This window comes from Cetorhinus maximus, chromosome 35, assembly GCF_964194155.1.
Source record: "Cetorhinus maximus chromosome 35, sCetMax3.hap1.1, whole genome shotgun sequence".
Lineage (NCBI taxonomy): Eukaryota > Metazoa > Chordata > Chondrichthyes > Lamniformes > Cetorhinidae > Cetorhinus > Cetorhinus maximus.
In genome coordinates, this window is record NC_135913.1 from 10842576 (window position 1) to 10866922 (window position 24347).

At 45.8% G+C, this 24347-nt stretch overlaps 1 protein-coding gene and 1 non-coding gene across 2 annotated transcripts in view; one reads left to right on the forward strand and one right to left on the reverse strand.

Annotated features, from left to right (window-relative positions):
• The window catches only part of LOC144672030 (NACHT, LRR and PYD domains-containing protein 3-like), a 977887-nt gene that overhangs the window by 736843 nt on the left and 216697 nt on the right, over nucleotides 1-24347 (forward strand). The window lies entirely within an intron of this gene.
• trnad-guc (transfer RNA aspartic acid (anticodon GUC)) lies at nucleotides 10608-10679 on the reverse strand. The gene has a single exon. It is a non-coding gene; the product is annotated as a tRNA-Asp (tRNA).

Consider the following 24347-nt stretch of genomic DNA (forward strand, 5'->3'; position numbering starts at 1 on the left):
AGCAGTGTTTGAACCTTCCCTCCGAACCGCATACACAACACTCATGCACAACACCTTAACCACTCAGTCGCCACAGCTGGACAAATGCAGCCCTTGTTACATGTCGCTACAAAATAACAGGCATAATATTATGTAGAAAACATCAGACAATTGCCTGGAATAATTCATTCATCACCTTCACCTCATGAGCTCTTTTCTAATCTCCCAGCCCATGTAGAAATGAAATTCGTGAATCCTGGAATCCTACCGTTCGAAAGGATCCTGTCGGCCCATCGAGTCTGTCTATGCTCTTTGAAATATCTGTCAATTATCTTCCACAATCCAGCTTTTCCCCATCACTATGTAAATTAGTTCTATTGAAATCCCGATTGGATCTGAGTTCACCTTCCTTTCAGGTGGAAAAACAAAGTTGCGTGAAAGTTGGCAACATATAAAAAAAACAGAATTACCAAAGAAAAAATGCAACAAAAGTTTGCAATACCTCTTGGTGGACAGTGAAGGCGGCTGTGGGAAGCACGTGAAATGAAGCCCGAGTAGCTCAGTCGTTCAAGCATCCGACTTTTAATCTGAGGGTCCAGGGTTCCATCGCTGTCTGAGTGCTTCCTTTTTGACTCAAGGTGTTCACTCCCAGCAAAACGGCAACATAACGAGCAATGGATGGTGAATTCTTCAAGGAGAACTGAAGAAACGGAGAATCCTTTGATTTGCAGAAAAAGATCCACCATCTCGTAATTCTGGTAGCTTCGAACAATTTTATAATTGTTTCCGGATTTCCAGCTACTGTAAGTGTGAAAAGTGCTTCCTTATTTTCCCCTTGGTTGGCACGCTCGCTTGGGGATCAGTGGCAAAAATATGTCGAGGTTCAACCCCTTTCTTATTGGCGGGAGAAACAGTTTCTCGGTGTTTAACCTAACAATTCATTTTAACAGATTAGAAACATCAATCGTATTAACCTTCATTCTTCGATACTCATGGAAATAGAATAGTTTGGCAGCACTGAAAAGGACGGAAATGTTCAGGGATCAGGGAGGAGGCGAAGGGTTGACACTGGGTGAATTTCTGCTTCTGAAAGCCAGCACAGACAGGATGGGCCAAATGGCCTTCTCCTGTGCTGTGCTCATTCTATGATTATGTTGTATCTGTCAGTATGTAGGTGATGAGGTTGAGGTCACTATGGGATTCTTTCAACTGAGAATGGGACATGACCCCAGGTTGCCGTGACGTTTTGAATACATCGACAGCTTTTACTATTATTCGTTCTTGGATGAGAGAATCGCTGGTAAGGCCATTATTTATTTGTGAAGCTTTCTTCTCCAGTTCGTTGTTTAATTCCCCACCACCATTCACTACTACATGTGGAAGCTCTGCATAGTTTAAATCTGATATTTTGATTGTGGGATCATATCGAAAGCGATTGTCTGCGAGGACAGGAGACAATAGTTTTCACGGCACAAAAATCACATGTTGTAATGGGAATGAGATAAACAGAATTTGTAGAAGGCACTCGTTGAGCCTCAGTAGGTACATCCCGTCTGGCTCTTATGAACGATGTGATGATGTGAAGCATATTGGAAAGAGGGCAGAAGAGATTCACAACAACAGCCCTGGAATGAGGAACTTCAGTTTTGATGGTAGTTTGGAGACGTTAGGACTGTTTTCCTGGGGGAAAAGAAGGCTGAGAGGAGATTTGATAGAAGGATTGAAAATCACGAGGGGTCTGGTCAGAGTAGACAGGGAGAAAGTGTTCCCGTTCGTGAAAGGATCAAGATTGGGAGGGTAGAGATTTAAAGTGGTTCGTTAAAAAAAAACAAAGGTGACACGAGAAAAAAACTTTACTTTTGTTGCAAGAAGTGGTTTAGGCTTGGAATGCACTGCCTGAGAGTGTGCTGGAGGCAGGTTCAAAGGAAGCATTAAAAAGGGGATTAGACTGCTATTTGGCTTTAATTCCTTGTCTGTGGCCCTGGTTCATAGGTTCCAAGTCAGCGGAAATAGTTTTATGCAGATCTTTCCTGTTCAACGTTACATAAAAAAGTATCAAATTCCTCCTGCAATCATGAGTAAGGGCTTCGGCAAAGCGACAATCAGTGGGTAAAATTAGGGACTGAGCTGTGGTTTAGTGCCTGGAATTGAAGAGAGTTAGGAAGGAGTTCAAGAAGCAAACAGAGTTCCAAAGGGGGAAAAAAAACTGTAAGATTGGTGAGGAGGAAGAGGGCGGAATATGAATGGCGTCCACTATCTTTCAAATTTCACTCAATGAAGGGCCCAAAGGGAAAATCATCCCTGTGTCAAGGAGCTGCTGATTAGTGCAGTGACCAGAAAATAGCACTGAAATTAGCAGAATTCTGGTGTTTACTGAGGGAGGGGAAACGGGGTAAGCAAGGAAGAAAAATATGGTGGATTCTGAATAGCTGCCGTCAAAAAGCAAAGAGATTGAAGGAAAAGAGTAAATTTTAAAAATGAACAAAATGGTGGCAGGGATTACAGTGTAAGTTACTCTGTCATGTTACGGCCACTGTTTCAAAGGTGCACGTTTATTGTCAGTTTATTAATATATTCTGCCTGGACACTCAATAACAAATCGTGCATAGCCGGTTTTAAAGTATCTTTTTTAAGCAAACTGTCCTGGATTCAATCTACCAAACCACTAATTTCACAGAAATTCCGATTCAGCCCAGCTGAGGTGAAAAAGCCAGTTTCTGTGTTAACGCGCACATGGAAATGTCGTCAGGCTGTGTGGGTGAAGGGTCCTTTCGAGGGTCTCTCACACCCCGGGCTCTCTAAAAAGAACCGCTAACTCTGGTCTCTGACTTTCGATGACACGCAATCTTTATCTGCATATGTCCCCTACTTTTCAACCAGTTATCAAATTTTAATGTCTGATTCCAATTTCGTCTCATTTTTTTTGTATAAATACTAGCGTTTTCTCCCCGTCGGGGAATTGAACCTCGATCTACAGGCGGGAATACTAACCACTAAACTAACGAGGAACTCAGGAACTGATCCACAGAGTGCCTTACAGGCTCAGATCTTCCATGCCTTTGACCTGCACACTCAAACTCCTTTACAGCGCAGCACAAGCAATGCTCATTGCGCTGTTGCAGAGGAGATGCTATCTGACTGACCTAAAAGAGAATAATTTTCGTCCTGTGTAAAACAATCTATTGGCTATAAAGCCACACAATGCAATTGTGAACATATGTATGTCAGAGATGCGGAGATAATGATAGAGAGGTGGAGAGAGAGACAGAGAGAGAAAGAGCCAGTGGTGCCAGAGGACTGGAGGATTGAGAATGTTAGATCCATGTTCAAGAAAGTGGCGGTTGGAAATCTTCTTATTTGAATTTCTCCCGCTTGTGTTTTCGGAACAAAATCTCACAGAAACGGATTAAATTAATTGCCGAGCTTGGAGTTCCTTATTTGAGAGGTTTAAAATTAACAAAAATAAAAACAGAAAATGCTGGAAAAGCTCAGCAGGTCTGGCAGCGTCTGTGGAGAGAGTGACCAAGTTAACGTTTCGAGTCGGCATGACTTCCTCAAACTGCGATTGGCGGGAATGGAACACGAATCAGCTGCGCGGAAGACAGATTATATTCCCCACTGCACCACTAACGCTGATTACAGGCCCTTCAATGGCGGGAAAAATGCCAAGACACTTACCAAGAGCGTTATCATTTAAAATAAAACGACCGATTGCTGTGCAGCCATTCACAATCTCATCTGAGCACATCTTTTGATTTTTTTACTAGAACCATTACAATTCTGTTCAGCTTTTGTCCCATGAAACCTTTTCTCTCCTCCACCCCAACAACCCACCGCCCCACCAAAAACCCTCACACGCCTCGTGTTAATCCTGCGCCCTCCCGCTCTCCACTGCTTTAAACCTGTTATCTTTCTACCTTTATTTTGTTCTGATGAAAAGCCATCGATATGAACAGTTCACTCTGTTGTCTATACTGATGCTCTATGCTCTATGACCTGCTGAGTATTTTCGGATATTTTCTTTTGGTTTTTTTTCCCACTTTTCCACTATTTACACTATTTTCCTTTTCCATTTGAAAGGTTTGCGAAAAAGTTGCGAACAATATTTATATTCCTCGCTCTTGCTCCTTGCTAATCTTCCAGTTTTCTTCCTCCAAAGCTCTGTTTGCCTCCTGATCTCCCTCCTAACGCTCCTCAATTCCGGACACTGAACCACAGATCAGTCCCTATGCTGAAGCCACTGACTGCCCTTGTAATGAAGTCCCCCTTCCTGATTTCTGCAGTGATTTGACACAAGCTTTCCAGATGCTAAGGGAAATAGATCAGTCAGTCGAAGAGCCTATTCCTATTGGCTGGGAATCTCGGAGTCAAAGCATTAAAACCGGAGATTCCAGCATGGATATTAGGAAGCAATTCTACACACAAAGTGTGCGAGAAATTCAGGGTTACATTCTGTAAACAGAGTCTAATGCTTGATCGATTGTTGCACTTTCAATCTAAGATTCATCGAGTTATGCTGAAGGAGGGTATTAAGGAATCTGAGGCAAAGGCGAGCAGATGGAGCTAGTCACCAAATAGACACAACTTCATTGAACATATTCTAGGGACCAAATAGCCTCAGCAACAGCAAACTTCGAGGGAAACAACTCATCTTCCAATTGCAGGCTCTACAGCCTTCTGGACTCAACATTCAGTTCAACAAATTTAGATCACAACATCTGCCGCCATGTTGGTTCTTGCGCCTATTTTATATTCCTGGTTTGGTTTGTCACGGCTCTTTCTTTATCCTTCATGTTACAATTAGACGGTTGCTAAGCTGCCATTCACAACCTCACCTGGACACATTTTTTATTCTTTACTATACGCACAGAAATACAGAAATGTTAGAGAGCAGCAGAATGCCATTCGGCCCATTCTGTCTGCACCAACCCTCCGAATGAGTCATTCCTTGCCTTCTCCCCCTAGCCCCGCACATTCTCCCTTTGGAGATAACAGGTTAATTCACGTTTTAATGTTTCAATTGAACCTGACTCACCCAATCTCAAGCAGTGCATCCCACACCGGAACCACATTCAGCGAAAAAAAATGTTTTCCCTCATGTCATTTTGGCTTATTTTATCAACTAGTTTCAACCCGTGCTCTCTCGATCTCGATCCTTTCACGGGTGGGAACACGTTCTCCCTATGTACACTGCCCAAACCCCTCATGATTTTCAATACCCCTATCAAATCAGCTCCCAACCTTCTCTTCTCCAAGGAAAACAGTGCTAACTTCTCCAATCTATCTGCATAACTGAAGTTCCTCTTCCCAGAAACCATTCTTGAGAACCTTCTCCGCCCTATTTCCAACATCCTTCACATCTTCATTTTCTTCCTCAAGTGCAGCGTCCAGAACCAGACGGAATACACCAGCTGGTGATGAAATTGTGCCTCAAACAAAGCTCATTTGCCTTATACCCATTACAACAATCTTTGTGCCATGAAAAATGTTGTCTCCTGCCTCACAGGCAATCACTTTCGAAACGACCCCACAACCAATGGATCAGTTCTAAGCTCTGCAGTCCTGCCACATCGAGTGCGGTGGTGGACAATTAAACAGCTAACTGGAAGGGGAAGCGGCGCAAATAAATGAAGGCCTGTTCACACGTCATTCTGTCTGCGTCCTCCTGACTTGCACATGCCTTACTTGGTTTGAGTGCATCAACAGTCGGTGTTGCACTTGGAACCTTTAAGCTTCGTTGACCAGCGAAGCTCATTTCACACTTATGTCCATCCTTGAGTATCTCTTTGATGCTATTTATTTTGGGATTGTCTTGCAGGTCTTGCTGGAATGTGTCTATGCGATTAACAACTGAACAATTCTGCCGACTATTTCTGCGCTTGAAAAATCATAGGATGGACCCCTTTCCCTGCATCTGCTGATGAAGTTGTCCAGGGGTTCGGTCTGTGCTGGAAATGACATGACATGTCGATGATGAATACTGAAGTTGAACGTGATTCTGAACCGGTCTTCCAATATAACCCATATCTTTGCGCATCCTTTAGCTCTTCTGCTGTTAATCCTGACATGTTCAGCCTGCGTAGACCTTCATTCACAAATTTAGGCGATTTTTAATGGCTTGCTTGTCTGGCTCAGGCACACCTGAATCAAGGAACCATAGCTCTGTTTAAACTTTTTGAATTCGGGAGGTAGTTCAGCTGCATCCGAATTCAATCTGGGGAATTTTGTGGACATTTTGACAAAGTCCCTTTGACCTTCCTTCATCTGTAGTACCTGGAATGACTGTCACTGTGGCTGCTTTTGCTGACGTTTCCAAGTGCCAATATAATCGCAGCCTTCTCTGGCCTGATGTTTATGCAGTTTTGTTTATTTTTTTTCTTTCTTTGACTTTCCCTCGCTCACTATCAATCCGGTCCACGCTCTGGTCAGTCGCCTAACTTGATTGACATAATGTGGCGCTGGTTCTCTTCACACCCTCTCCCACTCACTGAACCCACAGGCCATGCATTGCAATCTAACCATGAGGGATCCGTCTGCTTCCCTGCGCTTCATTTGAACACTATCCGACTCTGTCTTACAAGCTTTTCTGTACAGTCAGCGCGCTGCCTTCTCAACGCTCTCCGACCTTCGACTCTCTTTAGGTCTGATCAAAACTTCAAGAGTCGCCTCATGCCATGTAGCAGAACCTGACACTGTTCACCAATCGTACCTGTAGTTAATCTTAATGCCAGGCTGTCTGACCACCGCTGAACACCATTTTCTGTTGTTATAATGATGGAGGCGCCAACCACCATTCAAATATAGGGTAAATGCTTTGAGATACTTTGCCCCATTCAGTTACATATCGTCAACTATAGTGTCCTGGTGGTGAGCATAGCTGCTTTTCAAGCAGTTGATCTGGGTTCTATTCCCAGCAATCGCAGTTTGTTCATTTTAGATTTCTGAGTTCAGGAGATCCAAGCAGGAGTTGATTCTGATGAGATAGGATTTTGTTCCGAAAACACACGCGGCTGTAATTCAAGCTAAGCGATTTCCAAAGGTCCACATACATAAGGGAGGAACGTAGTCATGGAGGGATTTGAAATTGAGGATGAGGATTTTATAATTCAGGCATTGGCGGGTCAGGAACTAGTTTGCTGGGTCAGCAAACGCGGGGGTGATTGGTACGGTTTCATATATTTACATTAGGGACACTTAAATATTTGTCCAGAGGTAGAACGCTTGAAGGCATCACAGCTGTGCCTTGTTCTGCTCACAGGCAACAGTGAAACTAAGACTGTATTGCACGGCCCGTTTCCCTTCTACTGAGTCACGCTGCTTTCCCTTAAAGGCAGATTACAAAACCGATGTACATTTTACCCTAGAATAAGCAGGTTTTCAGTTTGATTTCTCAGGATATGACCTACATCACTTCAGATAAAAAATAAATACGCAAGGAACTGAGCACAGCCTTGAAATTTTCACAGGAAACATTGAGTTGGGAAAGAGGTGAAATATTGAAAGAACTCATCTTAAAAGATGGAAAAATGCAGGAAAAATTCAGCTGCTCTGATAGTTTTGGTTAGCGGGTCTATTATTGAAAACTTCGATAGACCTGAAATATTTACTAACCTTCCTCTGTGGGAGCTGATTGCAGCACATTCTGTTATTATTTCACATCCCCAGCGTGAGCAGTCTGTCCCTTTCTGAACAATAAAACAATCTCTGTGCTGGAATCGATATTCAAATAAAGAATTAGGAAGCAGCAGAGGGAAAACGTTCAGATAATTAGTGAATTTTACTGAATCCAAGTAATCCTGTGCTGGCTCCACACCAAAGTTCAGGGAAAACCTCCATTATCAGCAATGAGGAACAATCCTGAGTTATGTTTTAAATGGAAGGTAAGTGGAGGTTGTAAACCTTTTTATTTGAATTACACATGCGCGTGATTTCTGTGCAAGATCTCACCGAAACGGATAAAATACAGATCCGAGTGTGGGGTTTCTGATTTGAGATGTTTAAAAATTCAACAAACTGCGATGCTAGGGAATTGAACCAGAGTCAACTACTTGAAAAGCAAAGCCACTCACCACTATGCGACCATCGATGAACTCGTTACTTTCGCAGCTGCAAAGTCTCCCAAGGCACTTAAGAAGAGCGTTATCGTTAAAAAAAATAAGCTGACGCTCAGCCAAGGCAGGAGAAATTAGGTCTGGTGACAAAAGTTTTCTCAGAGAAGTAGACTTTAAGGAGCTTCCTAAAGATGAGAGGGAGCTGGAGAAGTGGAGGGGTTTAGGGAGGGAGTCCAGAATTTTAGACCAGGACAGCTGAATGCCCGGTGGTCAATGCTGTAGGGATTAAAACCCGGAATGTACAAGATGGCAGAAGAGCAGGAATCTGGAAGATTTGTTGGGCTGGAGGAGGTTACGGAGAAATGAAGAGGTGAAGTCAGGGAGAGATTTTGAAGTAAGGATGAGGGTTTTGAAATTGAGGCATTGCCGGGGCAGGAGCCACTGTCGGTCAACAAACACGGGGGTGATTGGTCAACTGGACTTGGTTCAGGTGAAGTTCCAGGCAGCAGAATTTTGGATGAGCACAGGTATGTGTGGGGTGGAAGATGGGGGGCCGGCCAGGGGAACACTGGAATATTCAAGCCGAGAGTGAACAAAGGCATGGATGAGGGTTTCAGCAGCAGATGAGCTGAGGCAGGGCCACAGTTGGCCGATGTTCAGGATGTTCAAGTACTGAGTGTTCATCTGATAACAGCCTGCCAGTCTGCCTAATATCATGTAGTTATATCAGAGTCATTAGGGGTAAAATGGATACAGCGTCAGCCATTATTGTTCAATATTAGGATTGTTACTGTGTCTGTATCTCTGGAACATTATGTCACTGCGGGACTTTTCACATTTCACTGCAATCAGAAGCTGAACAAAATGTCCCAGACTGTGGCCAAGGACTGAGACCCTTTAAAGCTGACATTTGCCCCATTAAGTCGCTCAATTGGGATAATTCCCTGCAGGATATTTGCTGTTCATGAACCATTAATATCAATAATTCCTGGCACTGAGTTCAGTGAGAGGGATGAAGAGTCAGTGAACAGAGCGGAGTGTCACAGCTGTTCTGTTCCTGACTCTCCCCCTCCCGGTCTTTTAGTGAGGATCCGGTCTCCCAGGGAATGTGTTGTCCCCAATTCCGCCCGATTCCCGTCTTTTAACACTGAGAGAGGTGACAGCTGTCAGTAACTCCAGTATAGGGATCCTGATGAGTTCATTGTGGTTCAGTGTTTAGACAACTCAATAACAAACAAGGTTCACAGAAAATATGATAACTCAGATTCAGGAGGGGATCAGACACGGGGGCAATGGGCGCTCTCTACCTTCAGATTCAGGCTCCTGAACGTTGCGGAAAAAGAAATGATATTTGTTGCATTGTTGATGTTGTGGTCGGAGGGCCTATTAGATGAGGCGTTTTACTTCCCTGTGTCGTGCAAGGTTATCAGAAGATTGTAGGTTGGAGTCCTGCAATTTGTCCTATGATCATTTGACGTAGATAAATTGTCGTGTACAGAAGTTCTCGCACACTTTGTGTGTAGAATTCTTTTTTCTAATTCCCTCGGTAAAAACTCTGGCTTTAACTCTTTGACGGTGGCACTGGGTCCGAGATTCCCAGTCAGCGGGAATAGTTTTGGGCTGATCTTACTTGTTCAAATTTACAAAAAAATGCATCGAATCCCTCCTGCAATCATGAGGAAAGATCTCGGTAAAGGAACAGTCAGTGCGTTAAATTTAGGGACTGAGCTGTGGTTAGGTGCTGGGAATTGAAGAGGGTTAGGAGGGAGTTCAAGAGACAAACAGATTTACAGAGGAAGAAAACTGAAAGATTGGCGACGAGGAAGAGAGAGGAATATGAACGGTCTTCACCATCTTTCAAATTTTATTCAATGAAAGATCAAAAGAGAAAATATTCTCTGTGTCAAGGAGCTGCTGATAGTGCAGTGACCAGAAAATAGTGCTAGAATTAGGAGAATCATCGTCTTCACTGAGGGAGAGGCGATGGGAAAGGAAAGGAAATGTTACGAGGGGGCGGGGATGAATGCCAGGATCCTGAATAGCTGCCGTCCAAAAGCAATGGAAATAAAGGGAAAATACGTTTGAAAAATTAATAAAATGGTGGCAGATGTTATAATGTAAGTTATTCTGTCATGTTACAGTCACTGTTTACAAGATACTCGTTTACTGTCAGGTTACCAAGATGCGCGTTTACTGTCAGATTATTAGTGAATTCTGCCTCTTTAGTCATTACTAATTACTAAATCGAGTGTGGCCGGTTCCTCTCGGTTTTAAAATTCCTTCTTTTAGCAAGCTGTCCTGGGTTCAAGCTACCAATTCACTGATTTCACTGAAATTCCGATTCAGCCCAGTTTTAGTGAAAGAGCCAGCGTCGGGTGTTCGGACACATAGGGAACGGTGGACTGACTGTTGGTGTGAAGGGCCTTTCCTCTCGAGGAACTTTAATATTCCAGGATCTCTAAAAACTACCGCTGTTCCTGAATCTCTGAGACGAAATCTGCACTCTCTCCTGTATATAAAACAATGCTCAAGACATTTCCAATTTCGTGTGCGTCCTCCTATAAAGGACAACGCCTACTCCTCGTCGGGGAATTGAACCCCGGTCTCCCGCGTGACAGGCGGGGATACTAACCACTATACTAACGAGGAACTGCTGAACTTTGGCACAGAGTAGAGAAACCTGCGGTTAACGTCACTCAGTAACAAATGAAAATGCTGAAGTGGCAAAATGTGGGACTGGAGGGGGCTTCCATCAGTTGTTTCCGAGACTTCTGATTGAAGTCGCTGTTGTTCATATGCTGTCAGGAACTTATGATGCTTAATAACCCACAAATTGATAGATTTGTAGAATGAAAGAAATTGAATTATCCTCCGATCAGCACGTTCATATCGTGAAGGATTCCTCTTTTGTGTAATGTCTCGGTTTAGCAATGGGAAAATCTGACGGCCAGTGAGATCCGCGGATGTAATACTTACACAAAACTTCCAGGGAAGTTGCCAATATGGGGAATTGTCAGTAAATACACGGCACACGCCTGTGCTCAATAATGCGCACGACTGACAAAAAAATGTAAATCCTGTACCTGCAGTGAAAGTCTAGGAGAGTTCAGAGACAATGAAAATGTCATCAATTCAGGTTATCTGTTTTGTGGCAAATCCTGGCAAAATAACACTCCTTCTGACCCCATTTTGGGATTTATTTTTCCTCTTGATACATTTCCCAACTAGGAACCCAATGAGGGGGAACAAAAACAAATGTTAAAATGAAAGCTGAGTATATTTATGTTCACCCTGCAGTGACGGGGGAAGCCCCCCGCCCCCTCTCATTATTGGGTCCAGCCTCCTGCTGGGCTGCCGTCTTGCATTTGTGCAGCAGCTGTTTATTATTCGGTTCAGCTCTGTCTCTCCCGTCACTGGCTCTCCATCCTGTCGATGGTGCTGTCTCATGAACTCCAAGAAGGTAACGCATTCGCTTATTAAAATCACAAGACAGAGGCTCTTTGAGTGAAACATTTGGACCCAGACCGAGTGTTTAGTTCACCACCCAGCAGCTCCTGGGAATTACATGCAATGCATTCAATTTCTTTATAAATAACTGGTTACTGGTTGATATATGCACTCATCCTTGACTGTCTCAATGACCTTCAAGGGAAAAGGCTTCCTCCCGTCTGCTGTAGAAGCTGCGCCCCTGCAGCTTGAGTTGTGGAGGACATCGCTAGTGAAGAGTGCATGTACCAGGCGGCTTATAACCAGGTTTCTCTTTTCTAAATTGTTCAGAGTCTCCAATTGTTCCGGTGCTACAAAACACATTTGACGATGTTGCAGTTCCACCTTCTCGTGCCCAGGGTTCTGAAAGTTAGGGAATTAATTTAAGACCCTGATAGTCCGATGGCTGCAAATGTCTGTTGCTGCTAAAACATGATGGGATGTGAAAACTAGACAATGTGATTTCATTTCCTGAGTGAATTGTACTTGCGTCAAATCTCCTTTCCCACACCCATTCTTCAATCCTGCCTCCAGCAGGTATCCTTTGTGTGAAAATGGATTCTTGAGGGCCCTGCAACTTTGTAATTTCGGCATTCATGTGTGGTTGATTGGCGGTTACCCCCTGAGGTCTGCATAATGCTGGGAATAACTGCTGGTCTGTTTGTAAAATATTTTTTAAAATGTTTCAATGATGGACATTGAACCATCATAAAGAGCGAGTCAAAGCCCGATCGCTGCGATTTCTCATTTAAATTCCCAACCCGGAGACAAGAATAACTCATTGGCATCGATCAACCTCAAAGCTTCGAGGCTGAACTAGGCAGGCCACTATATGCCTTACAGAGCGGTAGAGCAAGGACTTTCTTCATTCTCTCCAATGTAATATCCCTGACAAGGCCGGCATCCCCATCCCTTGAGGATGGTTAAGAGTCAACCACATTTCTGCAGGCCAGACTGGGTAAGGACAGCAGATTTCCATCCCTAAAGGACATTTATGAACCTGATGTTTTTTTTTATAACAATTTATGATAGTCTAATGTGAGTCAGCATTATTTAAATGAGTTTTATATCCCATGAATTTCTCAACTGATTTGAAATTCGATCAGCTGCCGTACTTGGATTTGAACCTGTATCCCCTGAGCATTAGCCTCTCTGGATTACTAATCCAGTGATATGACGCGAGGAAAAGGCCAGTTCATTGATGTAGCCCCCATTCTCCCTGATCCATTGCTTGTGAGCATATTCTCGGGAAAGTCGAGGGTGAGAACATGATGTGACCTCTCAGTTTGACCTAAGTTCACATAATGGAGGGAGGGTTCCACAAACACTCACCCACTTTTCATCTTCAGACGTGCTGTCAATTGCCACTGTCCTTCCCCTCCAAGGGACCAAAAATGCCCCGCATGAGCTTTCCAGGATTCACAGATTCAATGGAAAGAGGAAACTCGCAGAATACTTTATCTTGCTCCCCAGACAAATCCAAGGGCTATAAATTCAGAATCCGTGGAGGGGGCGGAGGGGCGGGGATCGCTTGGGGATGATCCACGTGAATTTCACTACATTCAATGTCAGAATCTCAATTCACACAAATCTGTTTTCAGGCGCCTCAAACAATTCATCATAATGTGCGGGGACCCGGCAATCACAGACTGTACAGGAAGCTGCTGATTTGTGGGGTGCAGCATGGGACAGGGAATTCTTACCCAGCTTGTCACACAGAGGACATGCTCGTACCTTGGTCCAGCTGTTCAATTGGGCCCGCGGTCTATCGTTCTCTATACGCCAGATAACATTCTCCTACCTCAGGGCTTCCATTTCAGCCATTCGGACCCGGTAGCTGAACTCTAGTATGTATGGAGGTGGATAAAGTTGTGTTCGAACTGCGATGCTGGACCGTGCATGTGCATTACCCACCCATGTAAGTTCAGCTGTTACCAAGTGAAGTCCAGCAGAATGTGGCTGTGAAAGCAGCTGGTGATGGGCTCTGTGTCTCATTGGCCTGATGTGGCTGTTTTCATTCTGACCGGGGCTAAACGTTGAGTCTCAGCGTCCTGCTGCCTTTCCTCCTTCCCTCTGGCTGCCTCACTCGGCTCCTTTCCGCTGTCACTGTACAGAGTGCCCGTTTTCACCAATGCTGAGCACCGCTCGGTGCCGCTGGTGGAGGTTGACACGGTTCTGGCTGTAGGTGGTTCCTCCTCCTCCTCATCCTCCAGCTTGGCCATTAACCCTGCAAACAGCAGTCGGCTCGTCTACAACCCAGGCCCGGGTGAATGACACTGCTTTCCCTTTCCCTGTGGAGGGCCAGCACCATTGCCATGGAGACCAGCAGCAGGAGGCTGCACACTGCCCTTGGTCTTCACATTCTTCACCTTCTGTGCGCTCGCTCCTGCAGCCCGGTCAGCAGCAGCGCCCAGCTGCAGGTCCACAGTTGCTGGGCGGCTTTCAGCTCCTTCTTTAACTTGAAAAAGTGATATTGCAATGTCTCAGAAATCAGTCAATCACAGTGAATGGGGTTGATTTAAAGGATTCTTTCTATCATATTTTCTGCAGCTTTTAGTATCTGCCTGTGTAACGGCGCCATGATCACTGCTTGTGCTGCGCTGTGCAGACAAGAACGGAAATCATGTACCTGAGTTCATTATAAAATGTTCGCCTTTGACCTATACTCGCCCGTCCAAACAAAAGGGTCGAGGAAACAATTGCGCAGGGTGAATTTCCACCCCGGTTTCTGGCCGTTTTACAGTCGACATTGTTTGGCAGGTCCCCAGGCCGCTTCAATTCCCTAGTCTTTACCCCTTAAATGGGCTTAAGTTCACTGCGGCCTTCCGTGTGTAACAAGAGAGGAAAATGAATAACACATCTTAACGCTTATTTTCAAAAATTTCTCCAAGGTCTTGCCTTGTCCCTTCCATTTCTCCAGGCCCGTTCCCCCCTTCCTCTCGGTCCTTCTGGTCGCTCACGGCAGACAGCGGCTCAATCCTGGTCAGCAGCTCCGCGATCCAGGAAACCAGACATAACTTTCGGGTCACTGCGGCTGGATCTGCCGGGGGAGCCGAGTGCTCGGCAGCAATAAGGTCACTGATGACCAGACGAGAGGTCGTGATGTGGCCGAAAGCGATGGTAATAAAAGCGGACAAAGCCTGAAAAGTACCAGCTGAGGGAGTGAGAATAGCCAATGGTCAGAATGGCAGCAATGGTCAGTCAGAAAAGACTGAAAATTAGTGGCGGGAAGCAAATACATCTCGGAACACCTTATGATAAGGATTGGTGCGGCTAGACCACTTTGTGTGATCACTATAAGGATGCAGATGTTTCTAAACCCTTTTCAACCAGGTGTAATTATTGGAAATCAAGCTGGATGGAAACAATCTGTCCATTCTAAACTAAGTTAAAGAAAACATCTCTCTGTATCCGGGGATGGGACTGAGAAAGGCGGCAAAAATAACGCTTGAATGAAGCATTAGAACAGGTGAAACAGATAAAAACATGTAGCGAGTAGCATCTCCCGAATGTGCTGGGGTTTTGCGGGTCTCCTTGGGGTGAAAGAAAAATACTTTGTGTTTTCCCCTCTCCACAGATGCTGCTGGCCCTGCTGAGCTTTTCCAGCGTTTTCTGTTTTTTACCCCTTGAGGTGGGGACTGACCTGTGGTCATTGTTTCTCTGCTCTCCATCCAGAAAGTAGAGGGAGTCCAATTTCTAGCCCAGGGTGCACCATGCAGGCTGACTCAGCACAGGGCCGAGTGCTGCATTACTAGTGGCCTCATCATGTGGAGGAGGTTTCAAACTGCAGCAGCCATGTGCCCCGTCTCCCTAAAGATCACATTCGGAGGATGAATGTGAGAATTCTCTCAATGTGACGGCCCTTACTCACTGAAATGTCAGATTAACGGGCCATTTATTTCAAAGAAGATCCCTAAAAAATCAGGATAGTTGTTTTAAGCCAGTTCATCCCCCCTCTCCCCCTCACCCTCACCCCCTGCTCCCAAAATAAAACATCTCCATGTCTTCCTGGCTTCCCCGCTCCCCCATCTCCATGTCTTCCTGGCTTCCCCGCTCCCCCATCTCCATGTCTTCCTGGATTCACCCCTCCCCCATCTCTATGTCTTCCTGGTTTCCCTCCTCCCCCAGCTGCATGTCTTCCTGGCTTCACCCCTCCCCCATCTCCATGTCTTCCCCCCTCCCCCATCTCCACGCTGGCCTGGCTTCCCCCTCCCCCATCTCCATGCTGGCCTGATTCCCCTCTCCCCCATCTCCATGCTGGCCTGATTCCCCCCTCCCCCATCTCCATGCTGGCCTGACTCCCCCATCTCCATGCTGGCCTGATTCCCCCCTCCCCCATCTCCATGCTGGCCTGATTCCCCCCTCCCCCATCTCCATGCTGGCCTGATTCCCCCCTCCCCCATCTCCATGCTGGCCTGATTCCCCCCTCCCCCATCTCCATGCTGGCCTGATTCCCCCCTCCCCCATCTCCATGCTGGCCTGACTCCCCCCTCCCCCATCTCCATGCTGGCCTGACTCCCCCCTCCCCCATCTCCATGCTGGCCTGATTCCCCCCTCCCCCATCTCCATGCTGGCCTGATTCCCCCCTCCCCCATCTCCATGCTGGCCTGATTCCCCCCTCCCCCATCTCCATGCTGGCCTGATTCCCCCCTCCCCCATCTCCATGCTGGCCTGATTCCCCCCTCCCCCATCTCCATGCTGGCCTGACTCCCCCCTCCCCCATCTCCATGCTGGCCTGACTCCCCCCTCCCCCATCTCCATGCTGGCCTGATTCCCCCCTCTTCCCCAATATCACAATAATGGTTTGTATTCATCACTCCTCCCTCTCTCGGGATCCACATGTTTCCGGTCTCACCCTTCTCCCGATCCCGCTTTTAGACTTTTTGGCTGCTCCCGGCTCGGGCCTGAGGCTCCAATCTCTCGCATTCTCGGCTCACTCTCGATCCACATGGAACTGCTTCACTTACCGGTCACAAGCAGTAATGGGGAGCACACTAGCACAGGAAGTGGAAATGCCCCTGGGAGCAGCAGGTACTGGGGGAGTGGCTTCTGGGCCACACAAAGGAATTTTAATGTGACCAACTATGTGTACCGGGAGGAGCAGAGGCCTCTCCTCTGATACCCACATTCCCAGGTATAGGCTGCATTCCCACTTCCTGTCCAGAGCAAGGGAGGATTAGATAATGATTGGAAAACAAACAATGTGCAGAGTTACAGGGAGAAGGCAGGAGAAGGACACCAGGTGATTTAAATCCTGTATAAATTATGGTTCATTCTGTTATCGCTTTCAAACTTTACCGGGCGGGAATATCTCCCCATTCACAACATTCCCTGAACAGGAACATTTTAGTTCAATCTTTCTGTGGGTATGACATAAATGTAGTAGGAAAGTAACTTGTGAAGAGGACGTAAGGATACAGACAGGTTACGTGATTAGACAAAAATCTGGCAAATGGAGTATCAAGTAGGAAATTGTGAGGTTGTCCATTTTGACAGGGCGAACAAGAAAGAGGCACATAATCTAAACGGTGAGAGATTGCAGAGCTCTGAGATGCAGAGGGATCTTGGTGTCCTCGTGCATGAAACATTTTGTTTCTTTCTGCTGTTAAACTATCCAATGCCATTGAAATTCGGATAGTCCAGGGTCCCAGACAAGATCCTTCCTGTCTCTGCGACCAGAATGGTTGCTGTTGAAAAGGTCTCATTCGCTGAAAAAGCCTCAGTTTCGAATTAAACCTATTTTATTGCTGCAGTGACCGCACTCTCTCACCCATTCGCTGACATGTTCTCTATTTTTCTACTGAATTTTTAAAATTAGCTAAATCTTTCTGTTTACTTCTCACTTCAGTGCTGAGTAAGGCAGCAGTGTGACCCTGTGACAGGGAAATCATTTTGTTTTATACAAGAGGGACTTTGAAATCAGGGGATGAGAGCGGACACAGAAAGACAGGAACATTATTTTAACCGGCCAGCCCCTTTCACACACTCTCTGAAACAATGTTCACAACTGCAAGTTCACAGGACAAACTGTTCACCAGACTGACAATACCCGGGATAGGCTTCCCACTCCGCTCAGCATCTGCTGTGGACTCTTGGGGGTTAGTTGTAGTTTCCCAGCTCTGCTCACAGTGCCTGTTCCCCAGGTTCAGGGGCTGAAAATCATCACAGCTCCGGTAGGATTATACCAGATCTAATTTCACATTATTAAATTATTCACAAGCAGACATATATTTAATTAACATGAAAATACAAATGTTGTGCCCTGACCCTTCAGTACGTGTTTGTTTACTTTGTTTACAGGACGAGAGGGAAAAGCGAGAGAGGGCGGAATGAGAGACAGAATCAGGGTTAGTTCAGGCAGTGAGACACAGTCAGAAAAGAGAATCGGTTCCAGAACACCTTGTAAAGTCTAGTTTTACCTAGAAAGCTTCAATTGGAGAAGTAGAAGGTGATGCAGTATCATCTCTCACTGATATTGTACCAGAGACAAAGACAGTATTAATCCTACACTCAGGGGCAGTGCCAGCGAGTGATCCAAAGTTGCATATTTAACCCTCTCTTCCCTGTTGTAATCTCTGCCGTTTTAGGGTTTAGGGTCGCTGTGTGTTGCTCTCAGTGACCGAGTGTTTCACTTCGATGAATTGAATCGAGGGGTCGCCCTGTCAGATATTAACTATTGCAAGGCCCCAGCAAACTCGTTAACACCCTCACTCCTCCCATGTTTCTCTAGGTTTGCTTTGTGAAGGTGGGCTCGTGAACAGCAAATCCCTGCATGGGACGATCCCAAATTGAGGCTCTTAAAGGTACAAGCCCCCAATTTGCAATGTCCTCTGACCTTTTCCCCATCTCCAGTTCTTTTGTTCGGATACGGATCAAAGTGATTTGCAAAAAATGTTGATTTTAGTTGCTGATTTACTGCAGAAATCCACGCATGAGGTATTTAGTCCCACACCGAATGCTGCTTGTTCGTGAATCAGAGACTGACAGATACAGAATCAATCCCACACTCACAGATAGTACCAGAGGCTGATATTTACAGAAACAATCGCACCCTCACAGGTAGAGTGATACAGGTAGTACAGAGAGTAATATTTACAGAATCAATCCCATACTCACAGATAGTACCAGAGACTGATATTTACCGAATCAATCCCAGACTCACAGATAGTACCAGAGACTGATATTTACAGAATCAATCCCACACTCACAGATAGTACCAGAGACTAATATTTACAGAATCAATCCCAGACTCACAGATAGTACCAGAGACTGATATTTACAGAAACAATCCCACCCTCACAGGTAATACCAGAGGCTAATATGTACAGAATCAATCCCGGACTCACAGATAGTACCAGAAACTAATATTTACAGAATCAATTCCAGACTCACAGATAGTGCCAGAAACTAATATTTACAGAATCAATTCCAGACTCACAGATGGTACCAGAAACTAATATTTACAGAATCAATCCCACAATCACACATAGTGCCAGAGACTGTTATTTATAGAATCAATCCGCATTTACATGAATAGTAAAACATTGCAGGGATAAGGTGAGTGGCAATGGGTGAATTGTTCCTTCGGGGGCTAGCACACATTGGAGAGCCCGAATTCCCTCTTTCTGTGTTGTAACCATTCCATTATTCTAATGGAAAATACTGGAAGAGCTAAGTAGCTCTGACAGTTTCGAAGTTTCGACAGCGGGTCTATTCGTTAAACCTTCTATCAACCTGAAATGTAAATCCCCACTTCCTGTCTCCACAGATGCTGCCGGACCTGCTGAGTGTTTCTAGCACCTTCTGTTATTATTTCAGATTCCCAGGGTGAGCAATATCTCGTCTTTTGAACAATAAAACACTCCTGTGCAAGAATCTATATTTAAATAAAAAATTGGAAGCTGCAGAGGGAAAATATTCAGAAAGTCGGTCAATTTTCCTAAATCCGAGTATTTCGATTCTGGCTCCACACTACAGCTCAGGCAAAACCTTCATTATCAACAACAAGGAACGAACCTGAGTTACATGTTAAATGGAGGATAACTGGGGGTTCGAACTGTTTTATTTGAACTAATCGCGCGTGTGATTTCGGAGCAAAATCTCACCGAAACGGATCAAATTCAGCTCCGAGCTGGGGTTTCTGATTTGAGAGGTTTAAAAGTTCGCAAACTGCGATGGCCGGGAATCGAACCGGGGGCAACTGATTGGAAGTCAGCTCTGCTCAATGCTATACCACCATCGCTGACTAGGGAAGCTATAATAGGGCAAAAAAGTTCCAAGCCTCTTAACAAGAGCGTTATCCCAACACATAAAGCAAAGTTGATGCTGAGCCACAGGAGGAGATATTAGGTCAGGTGACAAAAGCTTGGTCAAAGAGGGGGATTTTAAGGAACACCTTAAGAAGCAGAGGGAAGTGGAGAGGTTTAGGGAGGGAGTCCAGGATTTTAGACCAGGTCAACTGAAAGCAGTTATCAATGCTGCAGAGGTTAAAACCGGAATGACCTAGACGGCAGAAGAGCATAAATCTGGATAATATGTTGGCCTAGAGGAGATTCCAGGGAAAGGGAGGGACGAAGCCATGGAAGGATTTGACAGTAAGGATGAGTATTTTAAAATTGAGGCATTGACAGGCAAGGAGCCAATGTAGGTCAGCAAACACGGGGGTGGCTGGTGAACTGGACTCGGTTCAGGTGAAGTTCCAGGCAGCAGGATTTTGGATGAGCACAGGTATATTTAGGGTGGAAGATGGGAGGCCGGCCAGGGGAACACTGCAATAGTCAAGTCCAGAGTAAACAAAGGCAGCAGATGAGTTGAGGCAGGGCCGAAGTTGGATGATGTCTAGGATGCGGAAGTACAGTGTATTCATCTGATAACATTCTGTCAGTCTGTCTAATGCAGTTTAGTCAGAGATGTTGGGGGTGAAATGGATTCAGTGTCAGTCATTATTTTTCAATGTTAGGCTTGTAACTGCGTCTGTATCTCTGGAACATTATATCAGTGCGGGGCTTTTCACATTTCACTGTTATCAGAAGCTGAACAAAATGTCCCAGACTGGAGATTCTTTAAAGCTGAGGTTTGCCCCTTGAAGAAGCTCATTTGGGTCCATTCTCTGCAGGATATTCCCAAAATCCCGGATTTATTGAAATCCATTCTGAAATGTATTATTGGATCTGCGTCCACCACTCTTTCAGGCAGTGAACTCCTGATCAAAACAAACCGCTGCATCAAAGACACTCTTCTCATTTCCCCCTCTGATGATTTTGTCCATTTTCTATCCTCTGGTTACCGCCTCTTCTCTCAATGGGAACAGGTTATTGACATTTCCTTCACCAGGCCATCAGCATTTTGAACAGCTCCATTAAACCTGCTCTGAACGCTCTCTGCTGGATGGAGAAGACTCCAGCTTCCGACTCTTTCCACATAACTGCAGTCCCGCATCTCTGGTACTATTCCAGCAAACCTCCTCTGCATTATCTCCAGCACCTTGTCACCTTTCCTAAAGTGTGGTGCCTGGAACGGATGACAATATTCCAACTGGGCCCTGATCAGTAATTCAGAAAGATTCAGCTTACCTTCCCTGCTTTCAGACTGCAGTCCCGTTTCTGGCTTCTAACTCTCCGTGGGCTCTGAGCTTTGAAACCAGCGGACTGAATATTGCTGTCCAACAAAGTGCTCATTGACTGTTCCTGACTCTGCCGGCCACTGATGAACAATCCTTATTGCACTCACTCTCTCCCTATGCCATCTAATTTTCACTTCGAAAATCTATTTTCAATTTCGTGCCTTCTCCTTACTTATAATAAACCTTCTCGCCGTCTGGAAATTAAACCCCGGGCCCCAGCATGATAGGCTGGGAAACTAATCACTATACTAACCACTTAACGGCCAGTCTACGTACTCTTGAAGCATCATTGCATCCTCCTCAAAACTTACATTCCGACCCAGTTTGGTGTCATTTGCAAATTTGGAGAGATTACAATTGATCTTCACATCCGAAGCATTTATATAGATTGTGAACATCTCTGGACCTAACTCGTCCAGCAACATAACCCAATACACAATCCTTCCCTGATAGTTGAAATCGACTCCATTAAATGGGCCACTTATCTCATTGCAATTTGTGGGTTATGAGTGTTAATTGGGTGTCAGTGACAACATCACAAGAGAATTAAAATGCTTTTATAAAAAGCGTGTTTTTTATTCCTGTTACCTGTTCTTTCCACTGTATCAGTATTAATCTCTCATTACTATATGGTGAATTTGTTGACATTTCTGAGTTGATTCCTACATTAAACCATATAGTCTTATCTCTCTGTCGCTTGATCTGTCGATCTGTGGCCCCAGGCGATATCTAATACCAGATCATCTTTCTTGTGTGAGCCTGTTGTTTGAATCTGGTCATTACTGATTTCAAATTATTGGTTCCCATTCCTTGATTTTTTGAAGCCTGATGAACACAGTAAAACGTCACCATTTATTGTACCAGAGTGAGGGGAGAATAAACAAACTGTACATAATGGGGAATGTAAAATAAATCAGGAAATAATGTAATGTACAACAGGTCCATCAGCATCTGGAAAATAATATCAATCCAACAAAGGTACATCTTAAGGAACCGGACCCAGAACATCAAACTATCTTCTCTCTGTTTAAATGCTGATGATCCTGCTCTGTGTTTAGACCACTATCCATGCATTAGGCCCGCAGAGGTTCAGGCTGTGGGTCCCTACATGGATCCTGTCCATTTACTGCAGTGTAGTTTCCACTTGGTCGCTTAACTTCCACAACTTGTTACTCTTTGAGTGGGTGGGTGAATTTACCAGGTCACCTTCTTTATTTCACACACTCCAGTCCTCTGTGTCATTCCAGCTGTTTAGAAACTCACCCTTCAGTGTGTAAATTACAGCAATATCAACAGGGCACAGTCTAAATTCAACACATTGTTTCATCAACTGATGCTTTCTTTCTTAGGGGCGACAGAAAAGCATTGATACTTTCAGTCCAATCCCTCAGTTACAGAATCCGCTGGAACCTCCCCAATAGGATACTCTCTCTGGGACACCCCATGCAGTGGGTGTTTGTCTCTATTGGACAGTGGGATCTATCCCAGCTGAACAGACCCTGTTCCCACCCTGAACCCACGCAGGTTCAGCTCCCAGCAGGGTCACTGGGCAGTGATACTGAGCGGGAGCCCTAGGGGCTTTACCCCCAATCCCAGGAATACTGAGTGTAATTGTCAATGTCCCACTGCAGCCCAGACTGATCCCCACCCTGGGCCCTCCCTGTCTGTACATTTCCCCAGTGCCCCATTGGGGAACATTCAGCCCCGGATATCCTGCAGAAGCAGTGCCTGTGGGGCCGGGCGGCTGAGTCTCGTGACCCTGTGGCTGGGCCTCTGACGTCACAATGGGAGATGACGCTCACTCAGCTCGAGCTGGAAACTGGGAAAGGGCCAATAGGATTTAAACCTGGAGCGCGGCCGGTTAAAGGGGAGGGAGAGAAACTCGGTTAAAAATGTTCCTACAATGAGAACAGGAATGTTTATCAATCCAAAGGTTCACATTGTCACACTCAGTCCAGGTCTGTATCCCCACAGCGACCTCAGCTGATTTTCTCCATTTCGACTGAACTCATTGCTCCTCAGCCTGAAACAGATTAAAGATTAAACAGGAATAAACAGACTGAACAACAGTGTCAATAACAGGGAGACTGGAGTTAATGGGCCAAATCTCCTGTTCACTGGGTCATCAGAGACCAGACATATGGCTGAAGATGGGCAGCGGGTCCCTGGGATGTCCTGACCCGCGGGCCTACGTGGGAATTGCCCCAGAGGTTTAAATTTCCACTGGGCAATACCCCTGCTGCCCGGGACCCTGTGTGAATGTCTCTGACTCTGGGTTAGGATCGGAGACTTGGGACAAATCCACAGGACTTACCCGGGTAGTTACCCAGGAAATGTTAGACTGTAAAACCTGGTCTAATACCCGGGTAACTCCACAACCGAGTCCCCCAATCACCAACCCACACCCCCCACTGACCATCATACTACACCCACACTACCCGATTAACCCCTCCAACCACCCCCACACCCCCCACTGACCATCATACTACACCCACACTACCCGATTAACCCCTCCAACCACCCCCACTGACCATCATACTACACACACACTACCCGATTAACCCCTCCAACCACCCCCACCCCCAATGACCATCTTACTACACCCACACTACCCGATTAACCCCTCCAACCACCCCCCACTGACCATCATACTACACCCACACTACCCGATTAACCCCTCCAACCACCCCCACCCCCCAATGACCATCTTACTACACCCACACTACCCGATTAACCCCTCCAACCACCCCCACCCCTCCACTGACCATCATACTACACCAAACTACCCGATTAACCCCTCCAACAACCCCCACCCCCCACTGACCATCATACTACACCCACACTGCCCAATTAACCCCTCCAACCACCCCCACCCCCCACTGACCATCATACTACACCCACACTACCCAATTAACCCCTCCAACCACCCCCACCCTCCACTGACCATCATACTACACCCACACTACCCGATTAACCCCTCCAACCATCCCCACCCCCCCAGTGAACATCATACTACACCCACACTACCCGATTAACCCCTCCAACCACCCCCACCCCCCACTGACCATCATACTACACCCACACTACCCGATTAACCCCTCCAACCACCCCCACCCCCCACTGACGATCATACTACACCCACACTACCCGATTAATCCCTCCAACCACCCCCACCGACCATCATACTACACCCACACTACCCGATTAAC